Genomic DNA, 21,394 nt, shown 5'->3' on the forward strand with positions numbered 1-21,394 from the left:
AGAGCGAGTATGAATTCGCCGATGACGAGATCGCGAGATTCCGTCGTTAACGTGATCGTCGTTGGCGTGTCTTCTTACCGAATGAGTCGTTCCTGGTATATGTGTGTGTGTGTGTGTGTGTGTGAATGGGTGAGGTTTTCCCCGGTTGAATCGATCATAGGTTACGTCGCGCGCGAATCAGTGGGATCGTTTTTGCGCGGGTGGCCGCGCAAACAAGCGAGGGAGCAAAATTGGGTGCAATCCGGCCTCTTGAACGATGAAACAGAAAATAGCGACGGGAAAAAAGTCGGGTCAGCGCGCGAGTTTGCGGGCGCTTCGGCTGCCGCCGCCGTAACTTGCCCCGCTTTTTTCCGCGACGAAAATTATTCCTCGTTTGACAAGCGCTGTGCGGACGGTGATGAATGTCGCGGCGATATAAATACGTGTGTATGTATAACGTCGTATAGACACGTCGCTTGCGGTATCGCGGCAATATTGCCGTTGCAACGAGCGAGCGAGCGAGCGCGCGGCCCTCGCGAATTCGCGCATTTACAAAAGTGAAAAATGTCCTCCCAAGTGGGCGCGCAATAATTCTTCCCACGCCCGCGGAATACTCGTCTTTCGCCCGCGTCGTTCTTTTTACACCCGCAAGGTATAAATCTCCTTGACGCAAATACGTTATTGCTAATATGTAAATATGCTGACGACCCGACGGCCGCCATTTGCGGCAAGTCGGAATTGCCCCCCCGTTGCCCTTTAAGATCTCGACGTTGATCTGAGCCCTCATAAGCGCCCTTATGGGTTTAGCACAACACGAGAATCGATCCGTCGAATTACTTTGCCAAACGCTTCGAGGGCTTGAAAACCGGATCCACTTGAAAGTTTCTCAAAGATCTCCGGGGTAACAGATAATTCTTTCTCTCTCTTTCTTTCGGATATTTTTCTCGATAAATTAAAACTTGGTGCAAACAAAGAGATGAAGGGGGGGGGAGAGAAAGAGAATCCGAGTGAGAGAGAGAGAGAGAGAGAGAGAGAGGAGAGGAGAGGTGGTTAAATTCCTAGTACGATGAACGCGTTATAGCGCGTAAACCAGATCAGAATCCGCGCGCGAAAACGTAAATCCCATTGCTACACACCTCCTGGCATTGTGCATTGATCTCGACTGAAATTTGGGAAACGCGGAGGCAAACGGAGCGAGCGCGCAGGATGAAAGAAACGAAGCTCTAGCTTTCAGAAAATTCCGCCCGACGAAACGCACTTTCTCACACGCGTCGTCGGCGAACCCTAACTCGACGGAGAACCCTAAAACTCACGGTCGTAAAACTCCCCTGTCGTTAACTGGAGAAAAAAATTCGTATCGGTTCACTATGACGATGCATGTATGTGTGTGTGTGTGTGTGTGTGTGTGTATGTGCGAGCACGATATAAAGTATCGTTGAATAAAGCGCAGCAGCTCGCGCTACACCGACGTGTCGATCGAAAGAGAATGAAAAGCGGGGAATCACACACAGCGACGAAGAGAGATGAACACGGGCGCGGAAATGATGCCGCAGGAGCGCATGATATCCTACGTTCGCTGAAAAGGTACCTTGGGTATCCCAAGATGCTTAAAAGTTGGAGCGATGAGCCATCATCGCCGGGCGGCGAATGCCCCTTATCTTCGCTCGTGCACGCGACTTCGCATCTCTCGGCGACGTCTCCGATATAGATTTAGGGTTCTCCTCTCGGCAGAGTTGTAGCGCGCCGTCGGGAAAATCCGACGACACATCATGCGAAGGAAATCCGCGGATGTGCAGGAACGCCACGGGAACGCCCCGGCGCGGCGCGGCGTATCGACTGCGACGAGCTGCCAAGAAATTGCGCTCTTCGGGGGTTTATGTCGCCAGGATCCATCGTTTCTCTCTCGAGCTGTCGCGAGCATCGTCCGCGACAATGGCGAGAGCGGAGAGCGCTATGTACGGTGCTCGTCGACGTCTGAAACAATGCGCGACGGCTTTGCGGGACGCGCGGCAAGCTTGTCGCCGAGGCGAGTGCTTTTACGACGATCGACGGCCGGCGAGCTTTTTCGCAATCGGGCGCGATTAATCGTTGCCGGTTAATCGGCGGCCGCGATTTGCATCCACGAGCGCCGGCTCTCGAAAAGCGCGCTCGCGCGTTAATCCCTGCAACTGCCTGTCGAGGTATTCCTGCGGAAAGCCGACCGTGAAAAATACACGTCGGGTTCATTTATTCGTTCGTTCGCATGTCAAGCAGACGCCACGAGCGTGAAAGAGACGCGCGTTCGTGCATTTCGGAGTGTGTGTGTGTGTGTGTGTGTACTTGCGCGCGTGATAATATTTTTAAACAACGTCGCCGCGTCGCGGGATCGAATTTATCCCGTCCGTCCGGAGAAAAACATCACGCTCTCGCACGTGCTCGGGTTAAATCAGGCGGGTGATTAATTACGGCAGATTCGACAATGGGAGAAGGCGGGAGGAAAAAATGACGGACGGCGCGCATCGGCGAGATCTCGTGGTTCGCTGTGGGCTCGCCGTGCGAGCGAGTTGTCTCCTGAAAAATTCAGAATTCTCTCTCTACATAAATAAAGGCCCGCTATCGGCGAGGTTAAGCAAATTGAAATACGATGCGCATAATCCTACATATCGATAATCCTGCGAGGGAATATTCAATGCGACCTAACCCACCGACGTGTGCGCGATCTATAAAATTCAAAGCATGTGTACGCTGCACCCCGCCGCTCTCTCGGCACTTGGAAGGTGCCGGATGAACTGTTCCGTAGTGTCGTCCCCCGGGGGATGGGGCAGAAAGAGACGCGGCGAGAGAAAAGCGCAGAGAGAGAGAGAGAGAGAGAGAGAGAGAGAGACACGTTTTGGGCTGGCGGGCGGCAGAGACGTACAAAGCAAAATCCATATTCAAGCGCGAGGAAATACAACGAGGCGCGCGCGCGCGCGCGTAGGAAATTTTTACGAGCGCAGTCCGCGTGATTTCTCCCCCGTGCGACCTTTCACGTCGGCAGTACGTCAAAGTGCGCGCGGAAAACTGTCGTGGAAACGCGCCGGGAGTGTTCCTCGTAAATAATGCCGCGCTCTCTTTCTCTCCGCTATCGGCTGTCGCGTCTGCCGCGCGAAATATGCGCGTGCCGGGGAAACTTTAACGCGATCATGCAGACTCTCTGCGAATCTCTTCGCCGTCGTCGCGCTGACGACGAGAGCGCACCGAGTGTGTCTGGTGCTGCTGATGCCGATGGCGACTCTGGCAGCGCTCTGGATTACGCTTGCGAAAACGCTTGCGACAACGAGAGGTGGTCGAAAGTGGTCGGTCGATCGCGATTTCGGCTCGCCGGCGCGCGCGGCTGACGTCAGCGAGGACCCATAATCCTTAAGCAAGGCTTGCTGCAGCTTCAATTATCGCCGACGAAATATATCACCGACGCGTCCACCGAGCTTCGAGCCATAAGTCGCTCCCGCGCTCTCTCACGACGCATCCGAGAATTCTTTTTCATCCGCGCGAATGAAGCGGATGGAGCGCGCTCGCGCAATTAATTAGGCGAACGAGGATTTCACGCCGGTTTTCGTATATACCGGTACGCCCCGCGCGGCGGCCGTTGCGCGTTCGACGATAAAACGGGATCGCGGTAATTAATTGAGAGAGAGAGAGAGAGCGTTCCGAGAGACCGCCTTCTCCCCGGCCCGCCTCCTCTGCCGCTCTGCCGCCCGCGGGTTCGGCTTTCGTTGGAGAATTTATCGGAGTGTGCTCGCGCGCCCGGGAGTAAAGAATTCCTTTTTTCGTCCGGAGAAATTTCTCCCTTCTCGTTCGTTCGCGACGCTCGGCGGGATCTCGTTAGACGAGCGAGCGAGAGCGAGAGCGAGAGCGAGAGCGAGCGGGACCGGCAGGAGGTAGGAGGGAGGGAGAATGACGTTACCCCAAAAATCCAATCGGCTCCTCTCCGCGCGACGATTTAAATCCTCTCCTTCGCGCAGTCGGTCGCACTCACCGGCGCGCGGCGGCGGCGGCGACGGCGACAGAAAGAAGGGGGGAAAAGAATAAAAAAGAAAAGTGAGATATAAGCGCGTCGCGCGTTCGTAAAACCGGGAACCAATTTCGCGAATAGCTATATGGCCCTTCCGCGAGGGATGGTCGAGAGCGGCAAAAATGTAAGTCCCCGGAGTCCACTGTGCGTTCCTCGCTTTAAGACGGTTCCCTCCGCGCGCGCGCGCGCGCGCGCGGGGGGGTTGGCTTGGCGAGAAAGTAGTGCCGGAATAAATCCAACGGATTATCCGTCGCACGGATGTCCTGATTCCGCCTGGCCGAGGCCCGCCGCCCAGTTTCCTGCCCTTTCATCCCTTCGCTGGTCAGCGGCGTCGACGGGAAGCTAGATATTACTCTCGGCGGCCGCCTGGCGGAAAGGAAGGAGCTGGCTTTTATGGGGCGTGCAGCGGAAAAAGACGAAACTGTCGGGCCGGACAATTTCACGGGCGTTGCTGAATTTCGCCGGACGACGCGACGTGATGCGACGCGACGCAGCGCGACGCAGCCAGCCTGCTACGTAGGCAGACAGGCGAGCCTCGCGTTTATCCGCCGTCCCTGTATCTCTTTTACTTAAACGTCAGAACGTTACGTTGATACACGATGATGCAGCCCGAGCAGAAATGCGGGTAGAAGTACGGAAAAAGGGAGAGAGAACGAGGGAAAGTGGAAGATAGAGAATGAAGGAGAGAGAGAGAGAGAGAGAGAGAGAGAGAGAGAGAGAGAGAGAGAGAGAACGTATCTCGGCGCGAGCCGACTTCGCGCTCTTTTAAACCTTTTTTTATTTCCAGTTTTATTCTGCCGTTCGCGCGTTAGCCTTCACGTCGAAACGATTGCAGACGCTTTCGAAGTGTGAGGCTATCAAGACCCGGCCAATTCTCTGTATACGATGTTACGCGAGCCCGGAAGTTACGCGCGCGCGCGCGCGCTCTCGTCTTCGTGTTATCCGACCTCTGTGTTTCTTTCTCCCACGCTCGATTCCTCTTTTCCCTCATTCTTTCTCCGCCTCTCTGTGGTCGGCCGTCTCTTTACCTCGAACATCGCTCTTTCCCTGGAACATATTTTTCTCTTTGATTGTCGTCGTCTGCCGATTTTATTGTCCGACTCTCTCCGGCTCAGGAAGCTCCTCCGTGCACTCGGATTCCGCGGTGTGGAATATCCGTCCTTGCTTGCGCGCCCCGCCTCGTCTCGCCTCGCCTCGCCTCGCCTCGCCTCGCCTCGCCTCGTCGCGCCGCGCCGAGACGCCGCCCGGGACTCCTTCTTTCATCGGTAATTTTCTTTGCCGTTCCGTCGGAATGTAATGCACTCTCGTTAAATGAAAGCGTTATTGTTGTCGGACGGTTTATGCGCTTCTTGCAACCGTCGCGTTTTATTATCCGCGCCACTTTTGTGAAATCTCGCGTGAGCTCGTGAGCGCAAATTTCATGCCCTATCGCGTCGCTTGAAGAGACAGACGAAGTGAGAGTGAGAGAGGGAGAAGGAGAAGGAGAGAGACGGACGCACAGTGGAAAGATGTAGTGTGGTCAGCCAATCTCATTAAACGAATCTCATTGGGACGATAAGATCGCATAAATCCTTCGCTCCTTTCCTTTATTAATATCTATCCTACCGCCCTCCTCGTCTCCGTTACGCAGTCTCATTACGCTAAAACGTTCTTCCCACTCTCGTCAGAGAGAGAGAGAGAGAGAGAGAGAGAGAGAGAGAGAAAGAGTTCTTCTCTCTTTTCCAAGATCTTCAGTTTTACTCTCTTGTACGCTTTGCCCTACCCCCAACTCGCCGCTGCGATCATTCCCGCGCAGAAATTATTTTTGCACGCCTTTTTCGCTGGGAAATTTGAGGAGGAACCTGCTCCTGATCGGATTTGAACGCAGGATCAATTTCGTGCGACAGTCGAAACGCAATTAATCGAGAAATCGAACGCAAAGAGAGGTAGCTCTCGCCGTTTTATTCGTCTCGAGTCGACGCGATATTGCCGAACTTTCGTCGAACCCGAATCCCACGTATTAGCGAGAAAAAAGGAGAAAAGGGTGAAGGGAGTCAGATGACACGTATTTTTTCGGCGCGTTCCTTCAGAACCTACCATCGATCCAGGTCCGACTAGTAAATCAACAACGACACCTACATCTTTTGCTGTGTCGCTGGCTAAGGGCGGCGGAGGCGGAGGGGGAGGGGAAGTACGAAGAAAAGTGCGAAATCAGCGTGCAAAACGGTGCACCAGAAAACCGCTGATTTATTTGTTTACCGACCTGCGGCGCGTTGCAGCCGCGAGCCGAAATTCTCGCGAGCGGGCGAGCCGCGACGCGCGCGGGAGGAGGTGAACGAAAAGCACGAAGGCCAAAGGACTGGGGAGGGGGGGAGGGGCTGAGGAGAGTGTTATGCGAGCGACCCCGGGCGGCGGGACAAGTTTCTTGACGCTCGGGAAACTTTCCCGTAGATCGGTCGAGCGAGTCCGACTTCGCCGCGAGTTCCGCGGAATGACGTTTCGATATTGCCGTCGATTTTTTCGCGGTCGGCTTCTTCTTTGGCACGACACGCTCGCGCGAGCGCTCGCGCTGTAAAATCACGGGTTATCGAGTCCCGAGGCGGGGAATTTCATTTTAGCATTCCCGATTTATTGCTACGTGGCTCATGATCGTAACCCAGTTCCCAGCGATATTTCCTATCCCCAGGAGTCCTCTCCCCCCCCCCCCCCGCCCCTCTCGTCGGACCCAATCGTCCGGTGTAACAAGTATGCACGCGTACTGCGCCATTGCTTCCACCACGGCGGAAATCCGCGTGCGTTCCCAGAGCGCGATGGCGGCTGCTGCTATCCCTCCTCCCTCCTTCCGCCTGCCGTCATAATTTTACGGGCTATTATCTCGCGAAATTGGCGCGTGGACGTGGAACGAACTTTGGCTGGTTTTCGGTGTCGTGTCGAGCGGTCGAGTCAATCGCAGCAAGTCCGAGATTCGCGTACGTTCGCTAAGCCGATCCATTATCGTGCGCAACCCGAAGCCGACGACGTCAATCGACTCGTACGACGCGTCAGGACGACGCGGTCCTGCACGAAAACACAGATGACTCGTGTCGCTTTCGGGAGCGAAGTAATCCCGGTCGAACGGCGTCGTCATCATCGTCGTCGTCGTCGTCGTCGTCGTCGCCGCCGCCGCCACCGCCGGCGACTAAAAGCGTCGGATGACCCACATAGACGCGGCACCGTGAAATAACACCGCCGGGTATTTTCGTTGCTGTGCCGCGTCACGCCGCGCCCGGCCGGGCAAAGGGTGCGGCAGGGTGTGGACGTAGCCGAGGGATGTGAAAACGCAGCTTAAATACATTCCCCGCGCGAAGCTTCGTTCAGAAGCTGGTACAGGGTGTTTCAGAATTCAGAACCGGTAAGACTTTGCCGATATGTGTCTATTTGTGATTGAGCACAGTGTGCTCGAGGAGAGGTTCAGGACTTTAAGAGGAGAGAGTACTCACAAAATGGAAGAAGGCAGAGTCCTGACGAACGTGAGTCCATAAATTGATATCGTCGGAGCTACGAGAACAATTGTTGATTTTAATTGAAGCAAGCGACTAACTCTCACTTCTGGTGCCTTCTGTGTTTATATCTTGATGTGATTTGTCTATTGATTTATTTATTGGCGAAGAGTGCCATATTTTAAATTCTTAAAGAAAGTCTCTTTGCTTTTGCGCGGAATGTAAACGACTATTTCCCTCCATATTTATATACGCTTCACCGAGCAATCGTTGGTCACATATCCTCGTGAAGTTGCAGAGAGCTATCGCAAAGTTTTCACAGTGCGATAAGAATGGCATCGTATTACTCTAATCAAGAAATGGCGAAAACACATTTCATGTACGGCCACCAGGAGAACGAGTAAGTCACTTGTTTTAATTGAAATAAATAATTGTTCTCATAACTTCGACAATATTAACTTTTCGATTCATGTTTATTATCCTTTTTCCTCCATTGTACGAGCACTATCTATCTGCCCTTAAGGTCCCCGAACCCTTTCTCATTAAATACCTTGTATATAATCATTTTTGTTTCATATTATTTTTTTGCCCGTTTCATCTTTGAGGTAAAAATTCAATTAAATTGCATCGATGTAAAACTCCAGGCAGTCTGCCCTTATTTCTCTCTCTCTCTCTCTCTCTCCCAATCGCACTTTGTGTATTCACTAGAAATAGAAGATATAAAGTACCGTAACAAGCAATCTTTATGCGTTGTATTAATTCCCGCCTCAATGCGAGAGTAACAGATATTTCCTACCGCTAGGATCCAATTAGTCACTAATTGTTTCCTACCGTAACGAAAAGCAATAGTACGTCTATTGGAAACGAGGAAGTCTCTCAGCTTTACTACAGTCCACACCGCAAGTCGCCACATAATGTTAAAAGCGAAGTTAATGACGGCCGTGTAGAGCCACGTTTTCTAGATCGCTCGCCGCTACATAATGAAAATTCCTAATTTCCCTTACATACATAACGGTGTTTCCAAGTAGTTTTCATTGTAGACGTAATGAAAATTCGATTTTTATCATGCGCACAATGGAAATTACGAATTTTCACTGCGTACTTGGTAGACATTCCGTAGGCTTTTGTTGTGTACGTTTTGGCAATTCTCCGAATTTTCATTATGAACATAATGGACATGAAATAAAAGTTGGATTTTCATTACGCACACTTTCACACACCGGTGCAAACTACGTCACAGCCGCTTGCGTCTCTACGTGGAGGAAACGAACGCGTCGAAAATACTAAAGGCCATAATCGGCGAGCGAATCGGTGCAGAGACACGAGATAAAAATCAACCTTCTCGGCGGAACGACTTGTCGCGCATGACCTCCTATTGATTTAGAGGACAACTGCGGCTGAATGTCGCGATATGTACAGGGTGCTAAATTTCAAACGTAACAGATAAGAAATCTCGAAAACTATGAAAGATATTAAAGAAAGCTAAAACAGGTGTTCCGTGATTTCGAAGGGGAAAAGGAATTGGTATTATCAGTTTTTTTATTTGGAGGGCACTTTCAAGGTCAGCTGAAGGTCAACTTAATTTTTAAAAATGGAAAGACCAATTTTTTATTATATCTTCTTTTTCTACCAATTAATTGGAACAACTTTTGTCTGAAACATTTTTTTATTTGCCTATTTTTTGAAATATTTAAGAAAAACTTGATAACTTTTTCAGTATTTAACTTACGATATCTCGCTAATTATTCGTCGAAAGGAAAAAATAGTATTAGACTTTTTTTACTTTATTTACTATCGAGAATATATTACTATAATAGTGCCCTAACTTTTGTTAACTCACCGACCTTAGGACATTTCAAAATTATTAAATTGTATGTATATCTAATTCGACCAAATCTCCCCTACACAACGCACCGTTCGTCCCTCTATGAAGTACGTCTCTTCATTCTTTAATGAGATCGATATTATCACTGTAGATCGGAGCAGGTTAGGTTAGGCCGGATATAATAAATGAGTAAACAAATGAGTCAGACGATAACAAGCAGCAATGAAAATGCAGCTTGTAAGCTTAATAGCCGAATACGTCACGAAATTTTCTTGAAACTGTCCCATTCGCTTCTTGCGAGTCCTATACTGACCGATCGTGCGTGCCCTCGCAGGATAACGCTGAAACATCCTGTACGTGTCCGTATGCTCTCAACGGGATTCGCATTAGGGGAGCTAGCGAGAGCGGCGAAAAGGGGAAGCGGCCGGGAAAGGGAAAGCGCGGAAGCGGGAAGCGGAAGGAAGGAAGGAAGCAAGGAAGGAAGAGACAGGATGGGCGAACGGATGAGGCCCGGGCGAAAACGTAGGATGATGAGGGCGTTCTGGGGATATAAGGAGGAACAAGCGGAGGCGATGGTCGCGTAGCTACGGCCCGGTCTCGCCTCTCGCCTCGCCTCGCCTCGCCTAGCTTAGCTTAGCCTGGTAACAGTAAGACTGCTTTGCCGAGGCGAGTCACACTTAACGACGCTCTGCCGTCAGTAATTCAACTAATCGACGACAATTTAACGAGCGAACGGGCCCGCGACGACGAGTAGGTGGGAAAACTTTGCGCTGCGAATTAACCCGCCGTATCCTCAATTGTCTCGATCGGCGCCTGCCCCCTAACCTGCCCCCCGGCGAGCGCGTCGAGCTGCGGATAACGCGATTTTAAGTCGCGAAATAAGCGACCCGACTAAATTCGCCGGGCGATGGCGGCCGGGCGAGGGTGAGAGGAGGAGGACTGGGAGGGCGGCTGGAGACGCCGGTAATTGTGTGTATCTTTCGTTTTCACTAACTACCCTCTCGCGGAGCAGCGAGCGGGGAGACACGCGGCGAGAGAAAGGCGGTAAAAGTTTGCCTTTATCGGATAATCGCGAGCAGACGCTCGCTCGATAGGCGTGGCGAATAAATGAATTCGTATCGGCGGAGAATGAAAATTTTTTAATCCGCTCTTTGTGCGTGCGTGCGCGCGCGTTCACGTTTCTGGATATATCATTCGGTAGGAAATCGATTTATACTCAATCTTCGATACGTAAGGTTCGCCGATAGTAATAGTCGTATCAAACTCCGTCCCGATAGCTCGGAGCCCAATTAAATTCCCTTCGACGCGCCGACAAATGCGTTATACGATTTTGCGGCTATTTCCACCATTCGACGGTAGCTTCCATTTTGCTTCCTAATTTTATTATCGATACGTGCCGTGATAGACGGGCGGATCTCGGTCCATCCGCTGTTTCCAGGAGGAACGAGAAAAAGGGGAAGAGCGAGAGAGAGAGAGAGAGAGAGAGAGAGAGAGAGAAAGGATTATCGAATAAATTCTCGAGTCTTAATATATGGAAGCTCCGACGCGCGCGCTCGATCCGTCCAAGCGAGCTTAATTGAATTACCGCTAAAGCGGGGCGAATTTGTATAAAAAATAATGCAGCTATGCAATCCGCGCAATCACCCTCCATTCCTTCTGCGCGGGGGAAGTTTGTAATGCCAAGATAGTCCCGGAATTTACGCGAGCGGCGCGGGGAACTTTCGCCAACTCTCCTTCGTACTGTCGCCGTCGCCGCCGCGGCCGCCGCCGAGTTCCCTGAAATTTCGTACCTCGAGAAATGTTTTCGTCCCGAGGTATCGAGAAGCCGCTATTATTCAAGCTGCCGGAGATATTAAGTCGAGCCCCGGCCCTCTCGGAATCAAAACAATTGCTACGTGCCGCGCCGAATCTCGTAGTAGATTCAATTAACCCGAAGCTAATCAGTCTGCATAATGCATGTAATTGCACGTAATTGCGCGACGAGGCCGGAACGAATCGAGCGGCTCCTTTTTTCGTGATGGTTTTTGTCGCTTGCTTTCGTCCGGCCGGGATTAGCGACGCGCGCGCGCGCGCGCGCGCGCGTCATCCCCGAGACCGCTCCCCGCGTTTTGCGCGCGGCCGTAGTAATTGGGCGATTAATTTCGCGAGCGTGACGCCCACGATCCGGACGGTTTTCGGTCGCGCGTCGCGTTAACGCGACCCTTCGCCATTCCACAGGCGGATTTCGCGGCCGGCCCGAGTGTAATCGAGTTCCAAAAGTTGGGCTTACCGCTCCGCACGAAATATCCGGGGCTGAACGTTGCTGAACGTCTCTCCTCTCTTCGCCGTGGGATCGGACCGACCGCTTCCTCCCTCTCTTTCTCGCCCCCTTCACTTTCCTCGTTTCCTCGAGGTTGCTCATTAAAATTAGCGCGCATTGCCGGAATATTAAAAAGCGCGTCATAAAGGAGACGAGCCGTCCGTACGTTCCCGCGAACATTTCCATTAGCGGCCGCCGCTGGACGGCTAACGGCCAGCCGCAAAGCTGGTTTCGTTGCCTTTTGCTCGCTTGGCGCATCTCCAGGATTTCCAGCGAGATTCTTCGTTACGTGTAACTTCCGTCTTCTTTTCTTTCTCCCCTCTCTCTCTCTCTCTCTCTCTCTCTCTCTCTTTCCCATCTCTCTTGCTCTTTCCCTAGCCTCCGTCAATCGTCGCTCGGCTCTTTCTCTTCCCATTTTGCGGACGATTACGAACAAACGTAGCCCTCGCGCGCGCGCGCGTCAATTGCTGCCGAACGGCGAAACGGCGAACGTTTAGCCGTTAGAACGGGATGAATCGGTCGCGTCGGTCGTCGATTTCGCTTCCGTCGGACGCGCGGCCCCCTTCGCCGCGCTCTCATTCTCGATGTGACCTGCCGACCTAAATTTCGCGCCGCGCGGTTAAGCCGATTCTAATTGGCACTGGGGCGCGCGGCGGGCGGCGGGCGGCACACGCAGCAGCGTGTATATTTCTTAACATAGTTTGAGCTTAATGTTCCTGCGCGATGAACAGCCGGAGGAGTATTACACTAGAGGTGATGCGCCGGAGCGCGCGCTCGGAGCCGTTTACATCGTTACACTTCCCGCACTAACACTTCCCGCGCTTGCCGCGAGGGGCATGAATTATGCGCGCGTGTATCCTGGTCAACCCCTATTAGCAAGCTCTTACTAATAACTTGTACCGGACATTAATTAATCGCGACGAAATTAATTAAAATGAATGCGCACACGCATACGCACACACACACGCGCGTGTACGGCCGAGCATCGTTAATTAATACATCGCTACACACTACCTAATTAATTTAATTTAATCTCGCGGGGGAGCCCGTTTTGCAACCGCTACACTTTATCATCGGAATTAATAATCGCGGATTAAAATCGCAATATCGTTGCCAAGCTGCACCTCGGACGGATGTATTGACCTCGCGCGCGGCGCGGCGCGGTGCGGCGCGGTGCGGCGCGGCGCGGCGGAAGGAGCGACACGTTCGATAACGAGCTCGACGTCTTTTCGTTCTTAATTAACACCGTCGACCGTGTCGCTGACGATTCACGCTGATTACGCTTAAGCTCGAATCACGCAAAGAATACGGTAAAGAGAATCGTAATCCGCGTGGTGTACGTCTCTCTCTCTCTCTCTCTCTCTCTCTCTCTCTCTCTCTCTCTCTCTCTCTCTCTCTCTCTCTCTCTCTCTCTCTGTTGACCGTTCTTTTGCGGCGGCACTCAATTATACGTTATACGCGGCTGGAGTAAAACACGTTAATGATATAATGCCAGAGTCCACAGTGAGCATAATGGCGATCAGCGTGAAACAACCCAGCCACTTTGTGCGCGGCGGCTCACCGGCGTGCGTTTTGTTTGATTCCAGATTACTCGCGGTTCTCTCTCTCTCTCTCTCTCTCTCTCTCTCTCTCTCTCTCTCTCTCTCGTTCGCCTGAAAGTGGAACAAGCGGCAGCCGAGTCGGACGCGAATGAAGTGGTCGCGCGCGTAAAAAGCGAGACCGCGCGCCGCTGGAGTGCAGCGAAGTAGGCACCACGAGCCGCAGGAAGGATGGATACGTCCGCCGCCAGCCGTATGCATGCATAACGCAAAGGTAGGAAGCGCACAAACGTAATACGCAAATAGAACGAACACTTCGTTCGGAATATCATCAATTTTTCAGCTGCGCTAAGTCCCTCTCCGTCTGCTCCCGCGCTCCTCCTTCCCTCGCCGCGAAGCGTATCCGGAGGTCGTGCGCAGTGCTAAAAGCGCGTCCCCATTCCTTGGACGAGGATCGTTATCGCGACTCGGGGAATATCTTAGGCGGAGGAGAGAGGAGCGGCGATCCGCGCGACACACGCGCGCGGAGAGAATTTCAATCTCGCGGAGTCGGCGCGCCCGGAAGTCACCGACGTTGCTCAACTTCGGCGTCGCTCTCGTTGCGAACGATCGCGCGCGGCGGCCGCGTGTTGGAAACAATAGCCGAGACGAAGCCGTTGAAAGTTCGTCGCGGCAACGCCAGAGTCTCCTTCTCCTCCTGCTTCTCCTGCTCCTCCGTCTCATCCTCATCCTCCTCTTTCTCCCTCCTCCTCCTCCTCCTCCTCCTCCTCCTCCTCCTCGTGGAAGCGGTGGTAGATCGGCCACCTCGCCTTTGACAACTTGGACAGTTAATATAACGCACAGTTTCCGTCTGTTATACAGGATTGTCCCGCGATATTGGGCCGGCCGGCCGACCGGCCGACCGACCTCTGCCCTGCCCTCTCGCCCTCCTCTCTGCGACCTATCGTCTGAATTCGCGACAATTACCGTATAACTTGCGTCGCGGCCATTGTGAGCGGCGCTCACCAGAAATATCGCGCGCGCGTCGTATTGGAATTTCGTCGGAATGTGTTTTCGCGCCACCGATCACGGGGGCTCTCTCTCTCTCTCTCTCTCTCTCTCTCTCTCTGCCGCTCTCGTCCACCGCGTTCTGTGGGGGTGGAATCATCGCGTGTACAACTGTGGAAGTCGCGAGTGTCGGTATTCTAGCGAACACGTCCCGGATATGTACAGTTAGGCGGCAACTTTGCGTGCACGCGCTGCTACCGCGATGGTAGATAATGTGTTACCCTCGTACGTTGCTATTGGTATTATCGCCGGTATCGTAATCGAGTCGAAACTTGCTCCGCTATGATACGTTTTCGAAATTCCGCATGGGAAAGGGCAGGAGATCTCGTCGTACTCGTGCTCAACGACGAACAACGACGCTGCCGCGCGGTAAATTTTCTCAGTCTCTCGATTTTCACGTTTTCGTGTCGGGAGAATACAACGAGCAACGAGGTGGCGCGAAATTTCGGCGAGAGATTCTCCAAAATCTCGCAAATTTCGCTGAGTTTGCGCTTTGATATCAGAAGAATATAAGGAGCGGAAAGGTTATCTTTTAAATTCTCGAAAATTTTGTGAATTTCGCTTCGGAAATTAAGAACGCACACGTGCGCGCGCGTACGTAATAAGCGGAGTAAATGAGAAAACGCTTAATTCGTACTTAAACGCATTTTATTGTTGTTGTTTTTAATACAGGATAATGTACTTAATACCATATGATGCGCAAAATGTACTTTACGATGACGCACGCACGCACGCACAGTTTGTGAATCGTGAAGATTCGCGTCGCGACGCGTTAGAGTCTCGCGTAAAATTTTTCAGACGGAAGGTACATTTTCACTCGCTATTTAACATTCGACACACGCTACGACAAAGCACATTCGTATGGACAAGTGCGCAAGATTGACGATAATCGAAGCGGCCGGGTGTGTAAGCAAGCCCTCTCCGCGTTATGACGAATTCATTTTCGCATCACGCAGTAAGTCCGATCGGTCCGTCGTTAATCAGCGATATCATTAGTGTTGGCGAATAAGTGAAAATAAAATGTGTCGACGGTAACGTTTATTCGACGCACGCTCCCGCCGCGTCGTCGTCGTCGTCGTCGTCGTCGTCGTCGTCGCCCCGTAATTACCGGCCATTACACGCCGGTGCACGCATCGGCGTTTTATGATACGCGAAAATCTAATGACGCGAATTGTCGGAGAGGCGCCATTAATCGGCTGCACTTTTCTGAAACGACCGGAATTATTAACATCATTTGTCATATTCCGATGTTTATAATCCCGCAGTTCGCGCGCGAGCGCGTGAAAGGGCGCCATTGACGCGCGCTGTGCGATCCGTAATTTAAATTCAACCATTGTCCCGCACGTTGAATGCTCCTAATTAGCGACGGCAGCTTTCGCGGAAAAATTTACATTAATTATCGCGTTCCGAGCGAGCTTATTAAATTTCATCGTATATATTTCTATCGGACGTCGCTGTTCAATCCGCTCGCGGCCGATCCAGCCGCGTATTCGAAGACGTGCTCGCGAGAAAGCGAGAGCAACCGCGCCAATCGCGCTCCATCGATTAATCCCGCCGGCCGTCGACTCGCGCAATCAGTACGACGTGTTCAAGTCGCCGGGGGACAGAAAATCTCGCGACTCTTTCCTCATGTCGAATGTCAAGCGCACACGTACGAACGAGCACCGGCGGTGTCTGCCTTCGCGCCGCGCCGCGCCGCACCTTCGCTGCGAGTCAACGCTCGCTCGTCGGTCCTTTTCGCCCTTATTCACTCATTCTCCCGTCGTGTCGTCGTCAGGTCGAAACACGGTCCGCACGTGGTGCCTTCATTTCACACGTATCGCACCAATTACAACTGCTAATTGCGCGCGCTCGCCCGTTCGCCGTCCCGCCTCCAGCCGACGAAATTACACGCGAGCGAGGACCAATAAGGTTAATAGCGAGGAAATAGAAGCCGAGGGAGACGGCGAGGTTCGCAAAAGGTCGCAGAAGTGAGGGATCTCGAAGGGCAGGCGAGAGAAGGAGGATCTCGCGTGACTCGCGAAGAGAGCAACGATCGCGTTCTCTCGCGATTGGAAGAACTGGACGATCGGCGCGCGACATACGTTATAATATTCAAGCGGCACCGGTTTATTATACGACGAGGGTGTGCCCTCGTTACGACGCGATGCTCTTCGCGAGATGGCTGCCTCTGTCTCTGTGTGTTCTGCGCGCGCGCGCGCGCGTGCACTCTTGTGTGAGACGCAACAACGGCGGCGGGAATATGAGACGGCGGCGTTATACGCGGCTGCACACAATGCGGGTGCATCCACGTCCCGCGGAAAATCGGATTTCACCCCGCGGCTTCGTGCACGCGCAAGCAACGGCGGAATAAATAACTTCGGGCGCGCTTGTTCGTCGTCGTCGTCGTCGTCGTCGTCGTCGTCATCGTCGCGTCGCGTCAGTCTTTGTCGCTTCTCCGGGCCGCCGACCGTTTTCACTTTCGCCGAAAAAATCCCGCCGGCCGCGACTGATCGTCGAGCACCGACGTATATAGTTGTGGAAATTACACAGGGAGAGGAGAGACGGGAAAGCAGCGATAAATAATAAACGGGCCGTTTCGGAATAAACGTCGAGTCGTCGAGTGGTGCAAGTGTTTGTTTTTCAGGCAGCAGTCGTATCGGCGAGTGAGAAGTAGATATATTTCGCGCAGCGAGTGCGGCGTTCGTTCGGAAAATAGCAGTTCTTCACTCGAAATTGACCTGAAAAAGACCTGTTATTCGAAACTGTTTCTTGCTGAAAGGCACTCCCCTCACGTTCCGGCCGAAAGCGCGGAACGGAATATCGAGGTCGAATACCGATATGTAATGAAAACTCAAGCGAAGTTCCCCCGACGTTCCGGCAGATCGCTCGATGTCCGGCAGAGAGAAGTCGCGAGATCGCTCGCGTTTATTGTTAATCAGCAGCTCGATGGCCGCCAGATCGATGGCCGAAAAGCCCTCGCGAGGGAATCGGCGAGGCGGTTGGTTGACGGTGCGACTCGCGCGGCTTTCGAGCAAGCTCCGAGCGTGCCTCGCGCTCTACACCGAGAGAAACTATCATCTACCAATTATTCTCTCGTGCTTGATCGACGAGACGTTTGTAGACACGCACGACACGGCCGTTGAAGCGCGTCTTATCGCTAATTATCGCAGTCGAGCCAATTAGAGAGAGAGAGAGAGAGAGAGAGAGAGAGAGAGAGAATGAGATAGTGAGAGTAAGAGAGTAAGAGAGAGAGAGAGAGAGAGAGAGAGAGAAAGAGAGAGAGAGAGAGAGAGAGAGAGAGAGAGAGAGAGAGAGAGAGCGAAAGGCAGCAACAATAGCAAGATAGTCAATTAGTCGCTAAAACGCAAAATACCGATATCCCATCCACGCGTGAAAGCACGCTCGCCCGCGGCCGTGTTCCCTTTTCCTGGCCGCGTCATTATTCTGCCGTTTTTATACGCGCTATTATCCTCGCGCGCGCTGTTCCGCTCGCTACGGCGAGATCGGTATCGGATGGAAACGCGTGCGTAAATCTCGAAACACTCTCTCGTAATCCTCTCGTTAAATGTCGCGGACGAAGGTCATTATTGTCTTGGAGCGAGGGAGAGCAGAGAAAGCGAGGGGTGAAGCGAGCGGAGAGAAGAGCGGCAGAGAGAAACAGCCGGGGAGATCTCGCGGATTATTAGCGAGCCCCGCGCGACAGCGGAGCGGAATCGACGTGACGCGCGCGCGTACGATTCGACGCGAGGAGAAAAAGTGCCGCCTCGCTCGCGCTGCTCTCGCACATGACGTCCTCGCGAGGATCGCGCGCGACCGAACGCTATCCTGCGGCTCGAACCGAAGAATTACGAGCTCGTTTCCGGCCAGTGACGCAAACTCATAAATTCACGTTGCGCCGCCGCCGCCGCCGCCGCCGCCGCCGCCGCCGCCGCTGGCTGGATCCCATATGCATTTTCCATCAGGCTCGTCTCCTTCGCGTGTGCCTCACGACCCCGCGCGCCACGATGATCCGATGAATACCCCGCTCTTATCCCGCGCGAGCGCACTTTCGCCGCGGTGTAAACGACGATATCAATGAGCGCGACGTAAAATTGTCGAATTTATCGCGGCACGCCGTGTCGTATTTCTTCCTCCACTTTTCTGTCTCTCGCTTCCGTCTCTCCTCCCTCTTTCCGGCGGTTCATACCACCGACGCTGGATCTCGAATGATCCGTGCGACGTGCCTGATTATACATTCGTACAGCCGTACCGTGAAATCGATAACCCGCGATAACGAAAACGCGTCCGCTCCGGGACATGTCGCTGATAACGCGGACCGCGTTTTTTGCGCCGCATTTCGCTGGGCGAACTGCCGCGGGAATGTCACGGGAGAAATTCCGTCTCTGCGCAGTGTGTAGCCTAAAATATCGGTATTTGAGAGAGATAACCGAGGAGGAACGTAGAAGCGCGCTCTCTCTCTCTCTCTCTCTCTCTCTCTCTCTCGGAAATGCCAGGAATATCGAAAAGTTTGCCTAAAACCGAGGCTTTCCCACGTATCAGCGTCGCCCTGAAATTCTCGGTGATTGCGTTGCTCCTTTCACCCCTTCGTCGTCGGACATCGTCCGAGGGATGAAAGAAGAGAAAAAGAGACAAGGAGGAGACAGAGAGAAACGTCCGACCTTTCAGCGCGCACGCGGCTGGATCGTTAAGATTTTTATCGGAATCGCGATATTGGATGGACTGGACTGGTGTATATACGGGAATATATACGAGCGACCGGTTATCCCGCGGGCGAGAGATCCCGTGTGGCCGATCCTGGGATCTACCGCGACACAGAAATCCGAGATATGAAAAGTCCGCGGCGCGGCTCGAGCCATTGAGAAAACGCGACGGCGGATGAAAGTATCTTACGGCGTGGCGGCAAAGCCAGTCTAAAGCCGCCAAGTTAAACGAAAGTCCGTAAAGGCTGATACAGTCGCGACATTCGGGAGCGCAATACCGCGCTGCCTGCCGCCGTCTCACGGGTTAAGTTCGCCGGCGAGAAACATTTTCGCGACAACTTCGCGCGCGCACCGGCTGTCGGCGCTATTCATGATCGATCTGTCACGAGCCCCGCCCCGCCCCGCGCCCGAGCGACGAAACACTTCCGAATTACTGCTTTTACGCTTGCTTACACGCGTCCGCGTCCACGCACACGCGTCGCACACATGCGCGCGAACGTGTATAAGTATAAGCGTAAAATTCGGGGCCGCTGCATAACGAGAAGGCGCTCTCGCTCTCGCGAGGAAAGAGAGTCACTCGTCGTCGCGGCGTACATCGATACGCACGAATAATAATAAGGCACAAGCGAAGCACGTGCATTCCTCGTTCCTCGTCGCGCGCGACAATGAGCGAATCGTCGCCAATCACGCGACGAACGCGTTCGTTCCCATGCACTTCGCACTTGGCGGTCACGATTTTATTTTTTCGAGGAAGAAGGGACATTCGTCGAGCAGATTCGTCGCCTGTGATCGATGAGCGATAAGGAGAGCGTGGGAGCGAAGAGAAACGAGGGAGGGATCGTATGTGAGCAGAGAGAATTCGCGGGTATTTACCGAGCTCGACGGGAGAAATACGGCGAATTATTTCGTCATTACCGAGCAAACGACGAGGCGGTTGTCTTCTGGTTACACGCTTCTGGTCGCACGCGCGCGCGCTCGCACGCTCGCGGCCAGCATCCCGCATGAGTATCGCATCTGTGCCGTTGCTAAACGCGTACGTACGAAACGCAGACGACGCATACCGACTACGGAATCCCCGCATCGCAATTTATGCTGATTTATATGCGCGACGGCTTGCGGGCTAGGAGCATGCAGCGTCGTTTTCGACCCGGTTGTCTCTCTCTCTCTCTCTCTCTCTCTCTCTCTCTCTCTCTCACTCTCATTCCCGCTTTACCGTCTCTCGACGAGAGCATCGGTTTATTTGTACTCCAATTTATTTCTAATCCTCCTCACATTCGACGTCCCTCGAATGTCGTGCAAATTTCGCGCGCGCGCGCATCGCACTTTAATCGAATACTTACGGAGGCCCTGTGGACCGGTCATTAACGGGACTCGCGTTTTTACAACGTCCCGCTCTCGCTACCCGAGCTGCGGATACTTTCATCGGTATTTTCATCGGGTCTGTTTTTCAATCTTGCCGCGCGGGTCGAGCGAGACGTTTCGCGAAAAACAATCCGATCCCATGTTCGCGGCGCGTTCCTCTCACGTGAACATTTCCGCAGGTAACACGGATGACGCCGCCCGCGCGCATTCCGTGTATTTCCACTTGGCAAACAGACTCTTTTTGTTATCGTATTTGCTCTCACAGCGTTGTTTTCCACCTGCGTCTCCTTGGTGAGAGGAGCGCAGAGGTGAACTCGCGATGATAACCTCCGATAATGAAGCCATCACGCGCACACATTTGCGGTTTCCAGCAATAAATAATGAAGATAAGAACCGCCTGTGTCTCTCTCCTTCCCTCTGCCCTCTCCCCCTCTCTCTCTCTCTCTCTCTCTCTCTCTCTCTCTTTCTCTCTTTCTCTCTGCGTATCCCTCCGCTGTGTATCTGCTAACACGATCTCTCCCTCTGCCCTCTCGTGCTTATTCAATCTATTCTTCTTCGCGTGTGCACCCTCGCGTCCCGATATTCCCCCCAACCACTGTTTCTACGCGACCATCCACGTAGTTGGTAGGATCCCCTGCTCCCCACGAAACGCGGGGGCCAGTTTCGCCCGGTGCCTGCATACAACAAAGGACGACGTTCCTCACTGAATGCTAATTGACACCCAACCACGACGACGAGGACGAGAACGGCGGCGGCGGCAACGACGACGACGACGACGACGACGACGACGACGACGACGACGACGACGACCCGGGCTAAATTCCAAGCCGAAATTTCGTCCCTCGTCGTGCTGTTAGGCATTACTATTAGCTCGATGTCGCGCGGTATAAGCCGTGTGCTACAAACTCCCGTCGTAGCTAAAGCCCGCGCGAGCACGCCGGTAAATATTACGGGAACTCAGGGCGCGAGCGGGCGAGAGCAGCCGCGAGAAAGTTTATATAAAACTTCAGTCGGTTATTACGATGGACGTATTTACCGTTCCGTGCGCACATCGCGCGTATTGCCGCGTTAATAATTCAATTGTCAAAGAATCTGCCGAGCACACGGTAACTGCTGGATTAATCTCGTCTATAATGTAGAGTCAATTTTCTCTCTCTCTCTCTCTCTCTCTCTC

Source organism: Harpegnathos saltator, unplaced genomic scaffold (assembly GCF_003227715.2).
Source record: "Harpegnathos saltator strain DR-91 unplaced genomic scaffold, Hsal_v8.6 scaffold539, whole genome shotgun sequence".
In the NCBI taxonomy this organism is placed as follows: domain Eukaryota; kingdom Metazoa; phylum Arthropoda; class Insecta; order Hymenoptera; family Formicidae; genus Harpegnathos; species Harpegnathos saltator.